The sequence below is a fragment of the Puma concolor genome, chromosome B1, assembly GCF_028749965.1.
Source record: "Puma concolor isolate L17-30 chromosome B1, mPumCon1.1.hap2, whole genome shotgun sequence".
NCBI lineage: Eukaryota > Metazoa > Chordata > Mammalia > Carnivora > Felidae > Puma > Puma concolor.
Window position 1 is genome coordinate 116,390,706 of NC_141670.1, and position 22,700 is coordinate 116,413,405.

General features: G+C 40.9%; 1 protein-coding gene across 1 annotated transcript in view; it reads right to left on the minus strand.

Moving 5' to 3' along the window:
* SGMS2 (sphingomyelin synthase 2) overlaps nucleotides 1-22,700 on the minus strand; it is a 172,974-nt gene that overhangs the window by 87,340 nt on the left and 62,934 nt on the right. Inside the window, exon 2 of the mRNA XM_086704448.1 lies at nucleotides 18,146-18,264. The gene's annotated coding sequence lies outside the window, so the exon portion shown is untranslated. The remainder of the gene's footprint in view (nucleotides 1-18,145; nucleotides 18,265-22,700) is intronic.

Here is a 22,700-nt window from a genome sequence, read left to right on the forward strand (position 1 = left end):
TTTATCTATGATAATTAAAAACTACTATAACAATAACAACAGCAACAACAACAATAAACACACAGGGCTGTTCCAAAACACACAACTGTAAGATTCCACTACAGAAGCTTCCCCCAAATGAACTTGCTCCTGAAATTAACCAAAGTTTCAGCATCGTTGTTGTGAAAAATGCACTCACTTAAAGCTGCAGAAAGGCAAGAACCCAGAAGAGCACACCAACAATTGAAGTTAATTTTCCTTGGGTTTATTTTTCCTTTTCAGGAGGAATTCATTTTCAATTTTACAAAGCCTAGGCATTTTGCCCAGAAGACAATAGCAAATAGATTGGTTTGCTAGGATGCAGTCAAAGTAAATGGAAATTCAAACCAACAGTTTTTGTGGAGAATCACAGACAGACCTCATCAGAAGTTTGGATGTCCTGGGACTAGATTCAAATGTGTAGCCACAGGCAAGTTTGGGTGAATATCCCACTGATTCCCTACTTTATAAAGTTCAAATATCTGGACGTTATGGAGATATGTACAAATAAGGTTTTCTACAGATCTCAAAAAATGATGTTGTGGACTTTTGGGCCTATGCACAAAGATAAACTCAAAAAATTCATAACAAAGCCTGCCATCCCGTCTGTCTTACTACATGATGTAAATCCCGCAGCTCCATCAGGGGAGGATCACTTTCTTTACAGAAGGCCGTTTTGTTTTGTTTTTTTATGTTTATTTATTTTTGAGACAGAGAGGGATAGAGAGCGCACGCCTCCACAAGTGGGGGAGGGGCAGCGAGAGAGGGAGACACAGAATCCCAAGTAGGTTCCAGGCTCTGAGCTGTCAGCACAGAGCCCAAAGTAGGGTTCAACTCACCGACCGACGCCAGATCATAAACCTGAGCTGAAGTCAGACACTTAACCCACCAAGACACCCAGGTGCTCCCAGAAAGCTGTTTAATGGATAGTTCTGGATTTGTGGTTATTACTGTGCCTCAGTTTAAATATTGTAAAATAAATAATTAGGCCATATTATTATTCACTTAAATATCCTCCAGTGAACATAATAGTATAATTGTGATTGAGTTGCATGAAGTTTTTACATTTTATTCATTGTTAACATATGGGAAAACAAATTATTCATTTTAATTTCTGTGTTTTGAAAAATAGTGACTTGTCCTCACAGAAAGAGGTGCTTTTTTTTTTTTTAACTTTTTGTTCTTACAATGTATCAAAGTTGACTAAGTCCTTGGTTAGTCACATTACAAAAATTATAGTGCTGAATGCTCTAAGGGAAAGGAACGGTTGACCAGTATGTTCTTGTCAATTTTTTCTAAACTAGTGCATACTTCAAATAACATTTTATAGATCTCTCTTTGTTATGATAAAGCATACTGATTAAGTTAGGGAAACATTTGCAGTATTTATCTCCTCTTATACTAACTCTTACTCTGGACATATCTAACATTGACTCAACCAACAATGTTTATTAAGTTCATACTTTGTGCCCACATTGTTTATCTCAGAATCACCATGTGCATCTTCTAAACATAGGTGTCAGTAATGGGAAAGTTTCTTTAAAAAATTTTGCGTTAGAATGTTTATTACAGTATTATTTATTATTTTCCCAGGATCCCGTGTAGTGCCTGGCATGTAATAGTCAATGAGTGAAATAAACAAATGAATAAGCCTTAAGGAACAAACCAATAGTGAAGTGACTCCATGTTATGGGATATTATGTAGGTGACAAAAGAATAAAATAGTCCCATAGGCTCTGACTTCAGAAAACTGTCCTTGTTAGTGACAGGTATAAGCAGTGAAAAATATAAGCAGAGGGAAAATACACCACACACACACATGCACACACACACCCCATTTTTGTGAAACAAACACCACTCCCATGAAAAATTTCAGAACCAAACTATATTACCTCTCAATAGTGAGATATAGAAAGGCAGAGTGTGAAGGAGAAACTTGTATTTTTGGACTATTGTTCAACACAAGCAGTATTAGAACTTAGAAGACAGTAATGTAAGTCCACGGCATAGGAAGTTTACAGTCTAGTTGGAGAGACAATGACACCCAGAACAACTAGAGATTAAGGCTGTTCACCTTTCGGATTTGGAATTTCAAATATTCACTTAGTGCCAGGCCCATCCAAAGGCCAAATATTTACCATTTATTGAGTACTTACTATATGCCAGGGACTATGCAAATCGCTTTAGCTGTATTATCTCATTTAATCCTCTTTCTGTGAGGACAAGTCACTATTTTTCAAAACATGGAAATTAAGATGAATAATTTGCTTTGTCATATGTTAACAATGAATAAAATGTAAATACTTCAACAATCTGAGGTTAGGTACTCGCAATGCCTTCCTCTGCATTTGAGGGAACCAAAGATAAGAGAGATTATCATTTTCCTGAGATCACACCCAAGTAAGTGGCATCACTAGGGCATAAAGCATTAATTTTTGGCTTCAAAGTACACACTTTTTGACACCTATTCCATAAATTTCACCTACACAGATATAACTCTTCTCATTTAACAATACTTAACTTTTTTTTAAAGAATTTTTTAAAAGTTTATTTATTTAGAGAGTAAGCATGAGTGGGGGAGGGGCAGAGAGAGAGAGAGAGAGAGAGAGAGAGAGAGAAAGAGAGAATCCCAAGCAGGCTCCGCACTGTCAGCACAGAGCCCCACCAAACAGCGAGATCGTGACGTCAGCTGAAACCAAGGGTCCATAGCTCAACTGACTGAGCCGCTCAGGTGTCCCACTTTTTTTTTTTAATGTCTATTTATTTTGAGAGAGAGAGAGCATGCGCATGTGCACACAAGCAGGGGGAGGGGACAGAGGGAGGGAGAGAAAGAATCCCTATCAGGCTCCAAGCCATCAGTGCAGAGCCTGACACGGGGCTGGAACTCAGAACCATGAGATCATGACCTGAGCTGAAATCAAAAGTCAGACACTTAACTGACTGAGCCACCTAAGTGCCCCAATACTTACATTTTTTTAGTTTTAAACACATGTTTATTTTAAACTTTAAAAAAAATTGTAACATTATCATATTCTAAAGCAATTGAAAAGTGAAAAACATAAGCACTGTAAACATTTTGGTGTCTAATTTCCTTTCCTTAAATTTCTATTGTTAAGATAATTTCAACAACATCATACAGAGAATTCTTATTCTGATTTTTAAAAATTTAGCACTATATCTGTATCCTTTTCTCACAATTATCGTATTAGTGGCTCTATGGTATGCCAAAAAATCGTATATGCTTCCGCATGTATGTGTTGTTGAACTTAGTCTCAATCTGGTAGTCTGTTAATTTGGGGGGTTAGTATAATATTTTTTCATTTTTCTATCAATGAAAACTCTTAGACTACCTTGTTTATATTAGTACTACTATACTATGTGTGCAAATGTTCTACATTAAATAGAAGTGTTTTGAGTCTTCAGAAAAATGAAAGGTACTATGTGCCACACTTAATATCATTGTCCATCTGCCTCTGGCCTAGAGGAAGACGGGGAGGGTGTAGGAGGGCAGCTCCTAGCTTTGCAGCAGCCCAGGTGCAGAATGGCCATGGTCTGCGATGGTAGATGGGATTGCAGGAAGTACAGTGGATTTGAAGTAGAATGAACAGAATTTGCAGATTGATGCGCTATGGAGATGGAACCAAAAATGACTCCAACTCATTTTTGTTTGCTTAAGCACTTGGGTAGATGGTGGTGCCCTTTACCAAGACAAGGGATGCCAAGATAGGAACAGGTTCGTGAAGGCAGAGAATGATTTTTAAAAAAGGAGTTTGAAGGGGTGCCTGGGTGACTTGTCGGTTAAGCATCCAACTTTGGCTTAGGTCATGGTCTTACACTTTGTGAGTCTGAGCCCCACATTGAGCTCTGTGCTGACAGCTTGGAGACTGGAGCCTGCTTTGGATTCTGTGTCTTCCTCTCTCTCTTCCCTTCCCCTGTTCATGCTGTGTCTCTCAAAAATAAATATTAAAAAAATTTTTTTTTAAAAAAGGAGTTTGAGATGTGGGTGGTATAAATGGAGATGTCAAGTGGGCACCTGATGATGTTAGTCTGGAACTCAGAAAAGAGGTATGATCTGGAGACAAATTTTAGAATAGTCAGCATGTAGATCCTAAGGGGGAAAAAAAATGAGATGGCCTGGAAATAGTATCCAGAGTAAGAAGAGAAGAGTCCAAGAGAGGGCCCAAAATTAGAGGGTTGGTAAAGGAGAACCCTGCAAATGGGTGAAAATACATAACTAGGAAGAAAAGTAGGACAGTGCAATGTTAAGGAAACTGAGAGTGTAATGTTAAGGAAACTAATGTTAAGGAAACTCTACATTAAATGCTCCTGAGAAAGCACATAAAATAAAGACCAAAAAAGTCCACGGATTTGGTGACACAGGGTTGTTGCCTTAACCGGGGTGGGCAACGGGGGGATGATTATGCCAAGATGGAGTGGAATCTGAATGAGTGGGAGTGAGGAAGAGCTGGGGTTGGCAGGGGGCTGACTGGGGTAGAAGCTTACTTGGCTTCCTGGAGTGCTAGTCTATAGGGGTTCCAAAGCATTACAAAATAGCTTTATAAAATACAACTTGGGTTTGGTAGGAAATGAGAAGTGACTGCTAATGGATGTAAGTTTTATTTCTGGGGTGATGAAAACGTTCTAAAATTTATCTACAACTGATTGAATGCTGATGGGAAGCCATCAGTAAAGGAGATGAGGAGAGAGACAATGGGGAAGATAATCAGTAGTCAAGGTTCAGGAGAAGTCAGGAGAAGATAGTACCCACCACACAGAAGGAAGGAATGGCCTAACAGGCAAGAAGGAACAGCTCCTCTAATATAAGAGGGGAAAGGGAAAAAAGAAGCATGGGACTCATGTTTGTAGATTGCTTATAGGAAGTTGAAATCATTGCTTTCTATTCTTCCATTTCTTTAGGAGTTCAGAGGTGGGTATTAGTTTTCAGTTGCTGCTGTAACAAATCACACACTTATGAGTTTGAAACAACACAAAATATTAGCTTACAGTTCTGCAGGTCAGAAGCCCTCCAAACTCTCTGCTGAGTTTCCCAGCTCCCGGTTTTCTGGGGCTGAAATAAAGGTGTTGGCAGGATAGGCTCTTATCAGTAGGCTCTGGGAAGCTTCCAAACTCATTCAGGCCCTTGGCAGAATGTAGGTCCCTTTGGTTGTAGAACCAAGCCCTCTGTTGCCCTGCAGGCTGTCAGCTGGGGGGCTACCCTTGGCAGCCAGAGGCATCGGCCCCAGAGTTAACGATGGAGTGCCGAACCCTTCCCACACTTAAAATTGTTCTGACTTCTGCCACGTGTCTTTGCCTCAGCTGGAGAAAGGTCTCCGTTTTTAAAGGGCTCATGACTAAATTGGGCCCACTGGATAATTCAAGATACTCTTTCTATGGTAAAGCCCATAATCTTAATGACATCTGCAAAGTCCCTTTTGCCATGTAATGTAACATATTCACAGGTTCCAGAAATTAGGGTGGGGACAATTTGGGGGCCCATTCTGCTGACCCTAAGGTGACATAGTCAACTAAGAATAAGGAAGTGGAAGAGGTGGGTGGTTTTAGAAAGAATGAAAACAGTCTGAAGTCACCACACTGCAGAGTAGGAATGTGAACTGACTAGAAAAATATAAATTTGGCAGATGCTACTGAAGACTCAAGTCAGGCCGCAGTGGTACCAAGAATGTCCTTCTCCAGCAGTGTTCAGACACCAGGGCATGGGCACCAAGAATGGGGGTGGTGGATGGGATAGACAGGCAAGGAGGGAGGGAGTCTAGGATAGTGTCAGTGGAGTAGTGGACTAGGGAATAAAAGAAGGTCAGGGGGAGAAGCAAAAACACTCAGAACTATTTCTGCCTTTATAGCCACTACGAGGGGGCTGATGCAGAAGGGACAAGAAAAAGGACGAGTGGCCTAGAGATCCTGGAGACATGGCAGAAATGTGAACCAGGGGTAAGAGACAGAAAAAGTTGGAAGCACAAGAGATTGGGTGGTGAGACTTATGAACTACTTATCTGAGTAGTTTGGGCAATGGCAGGGCCTGAAACGTGGCTGTGAGTGGGTGGCTGAGGTGGAGGGAGGGAGAAGAGAAAGAGTACAGGGCACTAGAAGAGCAATTCTCATGGCTGCCGAAGTTACCCGGAACGATGGCCAGACTAGGAGTAGAAGACTGTAAATCAGCTGCCAAACAATTAATAAGTGGGAATGAAGAGAGGAAGAGGATAGCAGAAAAGATGTGAACGCTTCAAACAAGCAGGGCACTTTACGAAAGCCTGGCATAATCTCAGTCCAGACATAAATCTAGAAATCAAAGAGACACAGCCTTCACCTTTCAACTCCAAGGGATGTACAGTGTGAGAAGATAATCAGATATCCTTGATAGGCTTCAAGGAAAGCATGTCCCTAGATTTCACGTAAGGCCAAAAGATATGGGGGAGATTCAGAGACATGATTGAGCAGATAAGAGAATTTGTGATCATAAAGTAGGTATTTCAGAGGATATAGGAGAAGGGTTTAGGGAGCCTTGGGTTAGAGTCAGAGACATCGGGGAAATAAGTCACAGAGTATTATAGAAATAAGTATATGGAAATATGTATGGAGATGGAATAGGCAGGTGTTGGGGGAGATTTTCTCCCTAAACCCACTGCCTACATTTTCTGAAGCTGACAGCTTGACCCTTTCCCAAAGCCAAGGTAGTAAAAGGTATTCTTGTGTAATATAACTCAAGGCTGAAATGGAGACATACTTATTTAGCGTAATAGAGTTCTGGAGATATGTCAAGAGGAGATTAATCTTAGTGCAAATGGTCTCATTTTATATTGGCTATTCCATTCCGAGGCCAAACTACTATAAGGACCGCTGCTCCTCTCCTTTTCCTCCTTCAGGATCCAAAATCCACAAATTGGCCCCTAATCACCTGCACTTAGATAGACTTCACAATGAGTGACAAATCATGACAATGTTTTGGAAATAGGCAGGAGAAACTAGATTTGAAAATACTGAGCAGCTCTTCTTGGGAAGAGAGAGAGAGAGAGATCCGGTAGGGGTGGAGTTGGCGGGGGGGGGGGGGCACACTTTACTGATCAACATAGGAAGCCATGGAGTCAACTAGGATAGGGCATGGCTGTGGATGGAGCAGGAGTGGATTGGGCTAAAGAGAACAGTACCAAATATCCATCACTTGGAAGAATCTGGTCGTTTGAAATATAGTACTTGAACTAAAAGTAAGAGCTGATCTAACCTCTGGGGTCTGCTTGACTGGCTAATGTTGAGATTGCTTTTTTTTTTATTGTATGACACTCACTTCACTTCCACCATAAAGGGATAATTGTTGGGACAACATGAGAAAAGAAATGGCAGAAATAGTTCCGAGAGTCTCCTGGAAGGTAGTGGGAAAAAGTTCCTTAGAAAATTCAGCAGGAGCGACAACAACAAAAAAAGATGACAATGAGTTGATTCCCAGATAGATGAGCCTGGAGCAGCATTGCCCAAACTTGCCAGTTTTGTAACAATCGTCATCGTGTGAAGCCCACCCATCACTTAATGAATCTTCAGGGGAGGGATTCCAGACACCATTTTAAGTCAGTGTCTGAGATGATTTGAATATTGAGAAAAAATTGGAAAATTCCACCTCAAGGTAATGATTCTCTACCTTTTTTCCCTTTATTGTTGAGCAAACTGCACTCTTATTAAAGAAGCACTAGCCATAATTTTCAACCTGGGATCATGCCATCTCAGAAGGGCCTATGGGAATCACAAGACTGTCTGGGGTTGGGTGAGAGGGGGGAGGGAAGGGAGGATGGAGGGCACTTCAACTTTAACCAGCTTCCTCAGGGAGACTGGAGGCTCCTTTTCAAGAGGAAGGGTCATCCCCCACCATTCTACTCCCAAACTCCTTCCCTGTGTGAGTCACTCATCCAGACTAGTCTAGGGGAAGAGAATTTACTAACAAGCTTAATAGTTATATTCTAATGTTTAGAGTGTTCTGTGACTATGATTCTTGTGAGTCAGTCTCTAGTGGGCCAGTCACCCTGATGTTCTAGCAAAGTTGAATTTTAAGCCAATCAAACTAAAGACCCGACTTCACAGACAGGTACCCACAGCAGGGAAGTCACTCCTTATAGGACACATGTCCTTATTGGACAGCCTGATAGCCTCTCAGGCCACACTCACTTTCTCCATTCACTGCCTCTTCAATTGTTCCCCCTGCTTCCCTTCCAATTAGAATGTGTGCACGCATCCTCCCTCCATACCGTTTATTAGGGCACTACATGTGATTATATCACCTTACCCCACTCTGCCCTTCTTAAAAGGAATGGGACTTGAATCGCAAGTTTTAACAGACTTTTTCCCCCTAATTTAAAATGTGAAGGAGGACGATATTGCTGTAGGACATGCTAACTTTATGCAGATCTGACTTTTCAGCTATTAGTTCAAACTGAGATGTCTAATGCAAAAGGTACAAAGTCCACCTGGTTATCCAAGCCCTTTCTAGAATGAAGGGAGGTAATAATTGCATCCTGTGCTTTCTATATGAAAGTATCCAGTCAATGACCTTTAGTACGTAATAAATACTATATCAATCATGTTTTCAGTTACAAGTTACATGTTACTTCCTAGTGACTAAATATAGTCAGGGATAAAGAGACACAGAAGATAGATGAAAATCTTTGACTTCTCAGCTTTTTCAATTCTTCCAGTCATAAGTGTATTTTTAGGCAGTGGCCACTAAAAACTATATCATATATACAATTTATAATTTTGACATGAAATAACACCTGCTTTTTATGTCATTGAAAAGAATCCAGAATACTTTCATATAACATTAACTCATGTATTATATCCTTACAACATCCTCTTAAATTAAATTTTGATGGCTCCTTAGTCTGCATTCAGTATTGAATATGCATGCTCCAAGATTCAGAAGAAAGTAACTGACTCTAATAATTTTTAAAAACATTTCTCATTTTCCTTTGTGTTTTTAAAATCCATTGTTTTCTGTTTATTTATTTTTTTTAAGTAAGCGCCACACCCAGTGTGATCTGCAGCTTGAATTCATGATCCTGAGATCAAGACCTGAGCCGAGATCAGGAGTTAGATGCTGGGGCACCTCGGTGGCTCAGTAGGTTAAGTGTCCAACTTCAGCTCAGGTCATGATCGCCCATTTTGGTTTGTGGGTTTGAGCCCCACATTGGGCTCTGTGCTGACAGCTCAGAGCCTGGGGCCTGCTTCGGATTCTGGTCTTCTTCTCTTTCTGCCTCCTCCCCAGCTTGCTCTCTCTCTTTCTCTCTCTCAAAAATGAATAAATGTTAAAAAAAAAAAAAAAAGAGGTGGATGCTTAACTGACTGAGTTACCCAGACACCCCTACACTTAATTTCTTAACATTATATCATCCACTGCTACCCCCAACCTGGCATTCTTCATTCTCTCCTGCCCTTGCCCTTTCTTAGCTAGTTCCCATGAATTAATCTTGTCCTTGTTTTTTTTTTTTTTTTTTTTTTTTTTAAATTTTTTTTTCAAAGTTTATTTATTTTTGGGACAGAGAGAGACAGAGCATGAACGGGGGAGGGGCAGAGAGAGAGGGAGACACAGAATCGGAAACAGGCTCCAGGCTCTGAGCCATCAGCCCAGAGCCTGACGCGGGGCTCGAACTCACGGACCGCGAGATCGTGACCTGGTTGAAGTCGGACGCTTAACCGACTGCGCCACCCAGGCGCCCCAATCTTGTCCTTGTTTTAACCATCTATTCCTTGGTCTGGTTTCATTCATTCTATTTACTTTTCCTTTGATTAAATCTGAAGAAAAAGATTATCTTATTTATTATATATATTCTAGGTTTCTCCACCTAGCAACCTGTCACTACTCATTTGTTTAGTTGTACTTTTCACCTGTTTTGAGTCCATCTATCCCATAAGCATTTATCAAGTACCCACTATATGCTGGGTTTTATAGGGAGACAAAGGTATAGCATATATCCCTGGTTTCAAAGTGTTCTCAATACAGTTGGGAAAACAAGATGAACACATTAGAATTACATGTGTCAGAATGTGATCATATTTCACCTAGAAGTAACTTAAAATTTAATGCATTTATTTCACATTTGTTTTCAAAAGTTCTCACTCCAACTAATGGGCCCCATGACAACCTGCTTAGAACCCACTTTAATTGTGTCTACCAGTGTCAACCAACCACTTCTGGGTTCTGGCTTCCCACTGCCCCTTCATCTGTAGGATAACAGCCTTTGAAACATGCTAGGTGATTTAAGTTGGATGTAATTGCATTAACAGAAAAAGTTAAGAGGAAACACAGAATAATAATTGTAATTATATTCACTAAAATGCCGCACCATAGGCAAATGGCTATACATGTACCCATATAGCCAGGGTCTTGGCAGGAAAAAGTTGGCACACCCAAAGAGATTAACTAAAAAGAGTTTAATGAAGGGGCTATTTATAAAGGATGTAGTCAGAGAGGCTAGTACAAAGATAAAACAAGAAATGATGAAGCACTCAGGCACACTGGGAAGTCATTACCACCTCTGGGCCTGAAAAGGAAGGGAGGGAAAGATGTTTCCATTGCCAATAAGAGCTAACACTGTGAAAACGGGCTGCCAGACAGAAGCTGTGGCTGCAGGTGGAGGAATGTAGCCATTCAGAGTGGAGAGAGTGAGATGAACAGTGACCCTGACCTCTCTCCTCCTGCCCCCACATTTCCTGCTGGTGACTGACCTGGAGCTGAAGGGTGAGGAAGCCCAGATGATACAGTCAGTAAAGTTCAGGGTCCAGGGCTACAGAACAGGGCTGAGAAGGGTGAGAATGGATCTGGAAGGGCAAATGGAGAATAACCACAGCATAGCTCCCTACAGAGTTTTGGGACCTATGACAGATGGGTTTATGATGAGGTATATATATTTTTTAATGTTTTGTTTTTGAGACGGAGAGCACAAGTGGGCGAGGGGCAGAGAGAGGGGGAGGGGAATAGGGGATCCCAAGTGGGCTCTGTGCTGACAATAGTGAGCCCGATGCAGGGCTCATGAACCGTGGGAATGAGATCATGACCTGAGTCGAAGTCAGACACCCAACTGACTGAGCCACCCAGGCACCCTTATGACAAGATATTTTTAAAGGCAGTGAACTCCAGCATCCTCAGCCCAGTTGGGAATAGGCATAATAGGGCATATTATAAAGACCAATGACCTCAGAGTTTAGCCTAACCAATCACCCTCCCAACTCCTCCCCTACACCAACTACTGTATGTTTTAAACGTGGCCAAGTTGTTCACATTACATTCCTTGTCGCTTTTGTGGGAAAATGCTCTTGGGTCATGCTAAACCTTATCTTTATAGTAACTAGGAGAAAAAGAAGCCACTATGAAGGTAAGGTAAGCAGTTATGCAGGTATGCCCCTGGAGAATTCCAAATTAAACCACACATACAACAAAAATCACCCTAAGGTTTGTGATTCAAAGACTCCCTAAATGGCCTCTCCTCAGAAATATGCAAATAATCCATTCTTAGGATCTTAAATAATTAGAATTAATTTGTGGAAGCATTCTAGGGGTAGGGTGATACACAAAATGATTCTTAAGTGTCACAATTTACCAATTGTTTAGTCAATGAAGACTCGGGCTCTTTTCCTGTAGCAAATGACCTTCTGTGGGCCACATAATCTGACCATGGATTCCCAGGCATTGTCTGTTGATAGCAGAGTTCTCTGAAACAACTGGGCTTTAATCAAGGAGACAGTGAAAGGAAAGTAGCCTGCTCTTCTCATCTCCACCTACTTCCTGGCCTCCATTCCACATTATCTTGACCAAACTGTGGTCATTTTAAATAAAGAATCGTCATGATCAATAATCTCTGTTACAGAACGGATGAGGACAGGGGAACAAACATTGCATTTGTCAGTGAGGTCACTGATGTCCTTTGCCAGAGCAGTTTCAGTGAAGCAGAGTTTCCCATGTGGTAAGACAAGGGAGGCTGCTGAGCCATGAGCGATTGCAGGTGAGCTAAGCCCCTTAAGTTTCTAACATGGCCAGGAAAGGGGCTGAAGTGACCTTGATGGGGGTCCTTAGGATCTCAAGTAAATACAGTAATTTCCTCTGGTTGCCACGGCATGGGAAAGTGTGGAAAGCACAGCTGTAAGGTCACGGCAGTGGAAGTCAAATTGCAATTAAGGGGCAGTAAGCAGAGAAATGGAGGTGGAGGCTGCAGGTACAGAGAATTCTTTCAAGATATAGGTCAGTGAAAGAACAGGGAGGGAATAGAGTGATTCTAAGCAGGTTCAATAGGTAAATACTTGAGCACATTTGTGGAGAACAGAGAAGGATCTGGCCATGGAGACAAATTAAAGATACAAAGGAGAGGAAAGCTATAATGTTAAGGTGGAGAGGAGGAGTGCTGAAGGACTTTACTACTTATACTATTTTCTTTGTTAAATAAGAGGTTGAGTTAATGGCTGAAAGTGAGAGAGGCAGGATCTTGATATAGGGTTTTAAGAGAGAGAGAGAAAGATTTGAGATATCTGCTTTCAGAAATGAGAAAGGAAGCTGGCAAAAGATAAGTAAAAATTTGCCAATGTTGAGAGCCAAGCTGAGGATGGAGCTCATAAATATATAATGAAGCTAATCAGCAGAATTATATCTTTAACACAGCTGTGCCAGGATGCCCGGGTGCTTGAGTAGAGACAGTTGGGTGGTTTCATCTGGGATCAGGACCTGGAAGACTAGTTTAGTAGAAGGGTAAACTGGTGAGAGTACTAAAGCAGTAAGAAGAGGAGGGATAGAATTTGAACTCATTAGAAGATGAGCTCTGCCTTACTTTCTTGGTCATTGCTGTATCTCTCGTCTCTGGAGCGGTGGTCCCTAATCTTATCTGTGGATTAGAATCACCAGGAGAGCTCTAGAAACTCCTGATGCCTAGGGGCTCAGTGGGTTAGGCGTCAGACCTCAGCTCGCGTCTTGTTCTCGCAGTTCGTGGGATCGAGCCCCAGGTCCAGTTCTGCTCTGAAAGCACAGAGCCTGCTTGGGATTTTCTTTCTGCCTCTCCCTGCCCATGCGCTCTCTCTCTAAATAAATAAACATTAAATTTAAAAAAAAAGAAAGAAAAGAGATTCCTGAACCACTTAAATTGGAATCTCTGGGTGGGCTCCAGGCACAGTATTGTTTAAAGGTCTCCTAATGATTTCAGTGTACAGCCAAGGATGAAAACAATTGGTCTAAAACAATGTCAAACATAAAGTAAAAACTTGATAAATTTAGTTCAGTGAACGAAGCGATGGAATTCAGATTAGAGAGGCCCTAAAGCTAGGAAGGGCTGAGACTAGGAAAAGGGATAAAGACTGAAGTCTCCATGAACTTGAAATGCAGGTTTGAGGCCACGGCTCTCAGAGAGAGGGATTATAAGTTTATTATTTTGGAGTGGACACAGCTGCAAGAGATATGACTGAACACAGTTCGGGCCAAGGGGACTTTGTGCATACTACGGAGTGATGCTTGCTATTCAGCAGAAGTTAAAGACCTAAAATTAGGGTATTGGAAGATTTGTGGAGTAAAATGTCAAAACTGTACAGGGGATTGCCAGAGAGGAGGGGAGGAAGACTTGCTGTTCACAGCAGTCAGGTTGGACATCGATCTCAACTGAACTGGTTCGGAGATGGACTTCCTCCTATTGGTTTCATGATCCCAAAATTCATGTTTTCAGCAAATTCGTCAGGCCTTCTGAATCTGAGATCGCCTTTGCTTCCCTGGGACTGCGTCTATACCTTACACTAAGACAAACATACTAAAGACTTATTGGGAATTAGTTCATTTGTTTTCCTGCTTCTAAGTGAGTATCACAAGAAGGCATTAGAGGCTGGCAATGCAGAGCAGCAAAAAGTGGGAAATGCTGTCTAAATTCACATCCTTTACCTACAATTTTGCTTGAGGCTATTCTCATCAGGGCTTCTGTTGAACAAAGATGACAACAGAAACAAAAGCAAACCATAAAACTCCCCCCTCCTCAAATCCCATAATGGCTTAGGAGAAAAATATTGAGGCCAATAACCTTTAAAATGTCATGTCTTCTTATTTGAATAGGGTATTTATTGCTTACTTATCTTATCGCAACCCATGACTTCAATATCGGATTATGCCCAGTCACATTGAACTCTCATGGTGAACTAAACGGTTGGGGTGGGGTGGGTGGGTTCCCAGGAAAGAGCTAGATACACCCTCCCCCTTGCCCAATACCCAAGTCATTTTCAAGGAACTATTTTTAAGTGGTTGGACAAAGTATGGTCAGGTGGTGAAGAAGTTGGTAACTCATTATTTTATTTTATGAAGTACTTGCACTACTCCTCCCAGTGAGGTGAACATTAACTTTCTAGATGGAAAACTGCAGTTCTAATCATCTCTACAGCACTTCTGTCATGTGACCTATCTGGGGGCAGCTCCAGATGGCAGCGTGCAAAACAAATGGCGTGAGACTCAAGCAGTATTTGATTAAGACTTGTTCTTTTTGGGGCGCCTGGGTGGCTCAGTCGGTTAAGCATCTGACTTCAGCTGGGTCATGATCTCGCGGTCTGTGGGTTAGGCCTGCATCAGGGTCTGTGCTGACGGCTCAGAGCCTGGAGCCTGCTTCAGATTCTCTGTCTCCCTCTCTCTCTGCCCCTCCCCTGCTCACACTCTGTCTTTCCCTCTGTCAAATAAATATTTTTTAAAAACATTAAAAAAAAAAAAAAAAAGAATTGTTCTCTTTGTGGGAAACAATCAGCACTCAAACCAGCAAACTCTGGTGAACTCTCCAGAGCCTGCTGCCCTGGCAGGATGTTTTGGGAAGTTTCAGGAGGACAAAAAATACCCCTCACTGTAGTAGATGAGAGGGGGTGAGCCAAAGAAACGGTCACAGGAAAAAATGTATGTAAGAAAAAAAGACGATTTCAAACTGAAGACATGAAGTGTTCACCAAAATGGCAGGACTAAAGAAGCATATGAGTCTCCCCATCTCTACCCTGTCCCAGGCCACCACCTTCTATCCCTCACTTAGAACCTAGGACAGGCAGCAGACTCCAAATGATTTCCTGCCTCCGGTTGTGGACCCTCCATTCCATTCTATATTCTGCAGCCATCTGGCTCTTTCTAAAAGGCCATTTTGGTTTTATCACTCCCCTACCTGAGCCCATTACATGGCTTCTCATTCCACCCATTTCTCAGGATAAAGTACAACTCTGAGGATAGCTGAAAAGGTCTATTATGACTTGATTTCTACCTACCACTCCAGTTTTAAATCTTGCCACTCACTCCCAGTTCCTTTTCTTCATATTAAACTTCCACTGTGTTTAAACCAGTGGCTGGAAACTCTCTTGCCCTTCTTTTTCTGGCTAACTCATCCTTATTTATCAGGACTCAATGAAGACATCCTAGTGGGTGCTTCTATAGCACCCTACACTTCTCTACCGTAAGTTATGACATCCCGTAGGCTGCTTAATTATCTGCCTTTCTTGCTGGACGATATTAGCTCACACTGAGTGTTTAATATCCGCCATACCCTGTTAAGCATTTTCCTTAGCTTATCTCTTATGATTCCCACAGCAATCCTGCGAGGGAGACACTCGATTACAAATAACTAAACTGAGGCTTATGTGAAGTCATTTGCTTAAGTCGTAGGTAGAAGGCTCCATAGAGCAAGATGTTGGTTTTGCCTATCATTTGATCCCTAGCAACAAATGTAAACTTAGCCTACGGGTTACCTAGCATTTACATTGCACTTAGAGTGCACTGGGCATGTCGCAATCTTACGTATCAATAGGATGAGGAAACTGAGGGATAAAGGTTAAGTGAGGAGCCCTTGGTGACACAACTAAATAGCCAGGCTGGGATTTAAACCTAAGCAGCTAGCTTCAGAACCACTACACTCTTAACCACTGCACTGTTGTTCCTTTGCATGAGTAGAAATATTAAGGAAATGAATGAAACAGTCAATAAACCAAAGCAAATTAAGGCCACCGTTTCATAAGGCAATTTGTTAGTCTTAGGACTGCTCCCATGAAGTCTTTCACAGCACCAACAACAGAAGGATGAATGCACAGTTCCGACAAAACAAAAACGTGTCTAAAAAAAAGAATCCTTTTTTTATCTGGCAGCGTCCTAGCTTCGCTGAGTAGTAATCAGTGATTTAAAAAAAAAAAAAACCAGGGGCGTCTGAGCTGCTCAGTTAAGCATCCCACTTTGGCTTAGGTCATGATCTCACAGTTAGTGGGTTTGAGCCCCGCACCAGGCTCTGTGCTACAGCTCAGAGCCTGGAGCCTACTTCAGATTCTGTGTCTCCCTCTCTCTCTGCTCCTCCCCTGTTGGTGCTCTGTCTCTCTCTCAAAAATAAGTAAACATTTAAAAAAATCAACTGAAATTTCCTTCATTATTATTATTATTTTTTTTGCGCTGAAATACGTACTCAAATGGCATTCTGTAGAGAAAATGGGGGGAAGAAATCCAATGGAATTATAGTGAAAAGCTGAAGTCAACCAGCTATACTAGAAAGGCACTGCTGCGGTCTGGGAAAAGCAAAGAAGAATGGAAAAATCCTTGCAGTTCCTAACAAGGCAAAAAGTTTAGTTTGGCCTTGTCAAGTACAAATAGAACTTGGGTGGCAGAGAGAAAAAAGCAAAGGAATGCTTTCCTTGTTGTGTTTTTCTCCTTTCCCCAAATGGAAAATTTTATTGCTGTTTCTTCTGATTTCCATATTGTTTTGGTGGTTCCTACCACAATGAATTGTTTTAAAAAAAATCACTTCAGCATTTTTCTCTCTTTATAAAATAGAAGAAATTTGAATTAATGAGAAAAAATTTCTTTTAGGAGGATAATAACTTGGAGTACATGAAAGCAAGAGGATTTCTAAGTGAGTGAGGGACTCTCCCCCAATTATTAGAAGAAGATATGACCCTGCAGTTGTTGTAGCTCCTATGCAGGAGACCCCCAGTAACTGTCCCAAATTTGATGCCGGAGCCCTATTTGACTTGGTTAATATACATATGTGTGTGTGTGTGTGTGTGTATATATATATATATATATATATATATATATATATATATATGTGTGTGTGTGTGTGTATACACATACACACACACACACACATATATATACACATATACACACACATATACATATAGACTCATCTATCCAACTGTCTATTTTACATCTCTTACATGTCAATAAATCCTACCCCTAATCTGTGCACTCTTCCATATCTCTGAGGCAATGTCCCTAGTCAACAACGATTGTCTTTCGTCTCTTTAAAATATATATATATATATTTATATTATTTATATACACATATGTTTATATATATATTTATATTATTTATATACACATATAGATTTATTTATATATATTTATATTATTTATATAGATTTATTTATATTTCTATATATTTTAAAGAGACAAAAGACAATCGTTGTTGACTAGGGACATTGCCTCAGAGATATGGAAGGGTGCACAGGTTAGGGGTAGGATTTATTGACAGTTGGATAGATGAGTCTATAGATCAGAGAGGTGAAGTCCAGAAATATTAATCTGGGAATGGAAAATAGTTAAACCTATGAGAATTTGATAAAATTACCTAGGGAAAAGGCTTGACTAGGAAAGAGAAGTTCCAATATTAATACCTGCGAAACTCCAACATTTTGACATCAACTAGAGATGGAGAAACCGACAAAGGAGGCAAATGATTAGAAGCAGTAATGTAGGAGAAAACCAGATGTCTGGAGAGGAGTGTTGTATGAAGGAGAGATGGATCAACAGTGTCATCTCCTACTGTGGAATTAAGTACGATAAGTTTAGAAAAGCCTCCACCACATTGGCAATAATAGAGACATTTACTGACCTTGGTAAGGACAGTTTCTGTGGAGATGGAAACTAAGGTGTAGTTTGCCAAAATGGCTTGAGGATATACAAGGGGACTGCATCTTAATATATTTCCACCAAGTAAGAAATGAGGAACAATAAGAGATAATAAACCACAAGGTCAAAATTAATAGGAAAGGAGGCAACAGCAGATAAGCAGTATCAACACATTTTTGGAAGATGGAAAGCACAGGAAGTAGAGGCTGACTTGACCTAGCAGAGCATAGGGGGGGGGGATATATGCTTAGGTACCTGGGGGCAGCAGCAGGGTTGAGGAGTTTTGATGAGGAACAAGTCAGTTCACCCTGTGGAACTCTTTAGATGTTCTGCACTTGGATACAGCAGGTACTTCAGAAGGTGGATGTGAGTACCTGGATGAAAATAGAGATGTTCATTGAAAGTTGTTATACAGTGACCAAGCTCACGGATTCCCTTCCTTATGTGACCCAGCCAGAGGACTACATTCCCATGTGTCTCCTGCCTGCCCAAGAATTTTATTCTCTGGAGAAACTGGATTAGAGAGAAACTTTTGACTTTGGGACACGTAGTCCAGTGAAGGGACAGGACAAGGCATGGAGTTGTAAATACACAGATTAAATGAACATTTTCATACCGAATTATAGTTCTTGGATGCCTTTCCCCTGCTATGCTCCCGGAATTCTGTCAACAGACTGGTAAGCAGATGGGAGGATTCTTCTCTGGAGAACCTAAATTACCCCTAAAAAAAGACTGACAAACACTGATATTTTCAGATTCACCCAGCGAAAAGTCACTGCCTTAGATTTCTCAGACCACTATAACAAAATGCCAAAGACTGGGTGGCTTAAACATTTATTTATTTCTCAGTTTTGGAGGCTGGGAAATCTGGTGAGAGCCCTCTTCCTGGCTTGAAGATAGCCAGTTGCCTTCTCGTGAGGATTTCTTTCTTTTCCTCTTCTTATAAGGCCACCAATCTTATCCAATTAGGACCCCACTCTTAGCACTTCATTTAACCTTAATTACCTCCTAAAAGCCCTATCTCCAAATATAATCACTTGGGATTAGAACTTCAATGTATGGATTTAGGAGGGGATACAATTCTGTAGCCGCTCTGGAAAACAGTGTGGAGGTTCCTCAAAAAATTAAAAATAGATCTACCCTATGACCCAGCAATAGCACTGCTAGGAATTTACCCAAGAAATACTGGAGTGCTGATGCATAGGGGCACTTGTACCCCAATGTTTATAGCAGCACTGTCAACAATAGCAAAATTATGGAAAGAGCCTAAATGTCCATCACCTGATGAATGGATAAAGAAATTGTGGTTTACATACACAATGGAATAGTACGCGGCAATGAGAAAGAATGAAATATGGCCTTTTGTAGCAACGTGGATGGAACTGGAGAGTGTTATGCTAAGTGAAATAAGTCATACGGAGAAAGACAGATGCCATATGTTTTCACTCTTATGTGGATCCTAAGAAACTTAATAGAAGTCCATGGGGGAGGGGAAGGAAAAAAAAAGAGGTTAGAGAGGGAGAGAGCCAAAGCATAAGAGACTCTTAAAAACTGAGAACAAACTGAGGGTTGATGGGGGGTGGAGGGAGGGGAGGGTGGGTGATGGGTATTGAGGAGGACACCTTTTGGGATGAGCACTGGGTGTTGTATGGAAACCAATTTGACAATAAATTTCATATTAAAAAAAAATAAAAATAAATAAAAGTTTCCCTAAAAGGAAAAAAAAAGAACGAGATAAAATTCAGTGCACAGCAGTAAGGAAGAAATAAATGTCAATAGTTTGTCTTTTAATATATTTGGGGCCTGTTTATAATGGTGGTCATCCCACCATGATTAATACAAAAGGATCCAACAGAAAATAAGAGTGAAGGGGTTGTCTGTCAGGCACCAAAACTTTCTAGAGGGCAGCCAACCTCTCCCAACTAAAACAGAAGACAAAGGGCTTTAGGAGAAAGGTCTCTAGGTGAAAAAATGGAATGGATGTGTTAACATGTTTGGGAAAAATTGTTCAGAGGTTCATCAGATCTCTTGGAAAGAACATTCAGAAAAAAATAAATAATAAACATAAGGGAAGCTAAGAAATGGCAGTCTGAGTCCAGGAAAACGAAAATGCTGTATGAAAAGGAAATATTCATTATGTACAACTTGAGTTGAACAGTGAATATTTACTGGTTATAGTGATGTAAATGACTGCTGACAGCCAAATATTACAATAAAGTTATACTGAGAAGATGAAGAAGGAAAGGGACATGTGTATACGTCTGTTATGACATCCTTTAACTTCTGTAACAAGAAGCGTATGGAAATTGTTTAAAATAGATCAATTAGTAGAAGTATAATCGTGTAATTTTAAAAAAACACACATAATTCCTAGTAGAAAAAACATAAAAGTTGAAAGTGGTTTTCACTGCCAGTGGGGTGAGGAACAGGATTGTGGACTGGGCAGGGGAGTGTTAGTTTTCGCTAAAACCTTTTAGTATTAGCTGGATATTTCAAAACTATATGTATAAATTGCATAAAAATCAGTTACACATTTTAACTTTTTAAAATATATTGAGTGAAAAGTGAGGAAGGGGAAATGGGAGCATCAAAAGCTCTTTCAGGTAGCTTTGCCCCCAAAGAGGAACAAAGGCATACAGCAGCTCCAATATTCAAGAGCGGGCTGAACCTTTTTTTTTTCCAAAATAATTAATTAATTTATTTATTTGGAGAGAGAGATAGAGAATGAGCAGGGGAGGAGCATAGAAAGAAGGAGAGAGAGAGAATCCCAAGCAGGCTATACACTTGGTGTGGAGCCCGACACAGGGCTTGAACTCATAAACCCATGAGATCACAACCTGAGCTGAAATGAAGAGTTGGATGCTTAACCGACTGAGCCACCCGAGCGCCCCAGACTTAAACATTTTTTAAAAATTAAAGTAATAACGCTTAGTTAACAAACCAAATAGTGCAGGTTAATAATGAAAAGCAAAGTTTCCTGCCCCACCCTTTCCAGCTCATTGCTCTCCATTCACTTATAAACGTTTAAATATGGTGTCTGTCAGCACAGAACCTGCGTATGGTTTCCTGCCCCGGGAGAGAAGGCACAGATAGCTACAAAGGGAGAGGAATGTCCCACGATCCTCTTACTATCTGGGGCTGGATGCCCCTTTAGAGGGAGGGATGCCCAGGGAGGAAGCTAGGAAGCAGCCAGGGCATTTCTGGGTCACTGCTCTGCGCAATCCTGTGATCTCTCAGAATCAGCATCCTCACTAGGAAAACGCCTACTGGAAGAAGAAAGAAAAACCAATTCTGTGTGTGGCATAGCTTAAAGTTGTGAGGACCGCATTCCACGAGGGAAGTAAAAAGAGTGATTTCCCATCTCTGTCCCCCTTGAGAAAAAGGGTGAGAAGAAACTCACAAAAGCTTTCTGTTGGTATCTTTGTCCAGATCCTGTGTGGCCATAATCATAAAGAGGCATAGAATGGTTCTTGTGGTCACAGTTCTACAAGTGTGTGGTATGTAGGGATGCATTTTATTGCACTCCAGTGCCTATAACCGTAACAATATGTTGTAAACATACACTGCTTACTTTCTGAACATTAATGAAATGACTATACTAGTTCAGAAGAACAACCAAAACTATAAAAGATTTCAAAAGAAACATAAAAAAACCCTAAGGAAAATGACTTAGCTGGCCTGCAGATCATTATCTGATGATTTTTAAAGATTACATTTTAAATTATTTGGCATCCTATGCTTCTCCTGTTCCCAGCATATTTAAGAGAATGACAGATGTGCCGAGTTTAATGTAATACAATCCATTATAAAAATTACTGAACTAAAATGCTATAGGCAGGGCTGAGCACAGGTATGAGCCACTGCCCTGGACTGAGAATTCCTTTTCAGAGGGAGGTTGTGATAACCAACTTGGGAAGAATCAGCCAACCATTTCCAGAGGGATATTTCATATGTATTCCCCAACAGAGACCCAACTCTGAAGTTTTCCATGATATTGTCATATTGACATGTTGACAGAGGAGTAGATAGTTGCATCTTTGAGCTGTGGCACATAGTGACACCAGCCTGGAAGAGGGACCAGACTTCAGGGACCAGACAGGTAAGTAAAATAGTATTGATGGTGGGACACAAGAGTACTTGTGTTAAATGAAGCCTTCACTTATACGGTAATTGGCAATCTGCCCTTATCCCCAGGGGATACATTCCAAGACCCCCCAGTGGATGCCCACAACCACAGATAGCAGTGAGCCCTGTGTATACTATGTTTTCTCCTATACGTACACACCTACGATAAAGTGTAACTTATAAATAAGGCACAGTAAGATTGAAAACAATAACTACTAATAAAGTAGAACAATTACAATAACACACTGTAATACAAGTTATGTGAATGTGGTCTCTCTCTTTCTCAAAATATATTATTGTACTGTACTTGCCCTTCTTGTGATGCTGTGAGATGAGATGGAATGAGGCAAATGATGTAGGTGTGGTGACGTAGCGTTAGGCTACTACATATCGTCAGAAGGAAGAGTGTCTATTTGCAGACTGCTGTTGACTATGCGTAACTGAAACTGTGAAAAGTGAAACCATGGATGAGAGGGAGGATGCTGTACATACATCTACACACACATGTAGCAGCCACACTGAGCTGGCCAAACAAGAGTCTGCTGGTCACATCCTTCTTAGGGGCTGCCAATTTGTGATCTTTGATTAGCTGTAGGAACACTGCCCCTGTACAAACTCTAGGTTCAGAAATGACCTCTAGAGTCTCCAGTATTTCTGACCCCATCCTGGAGCAGAAATGATTTAG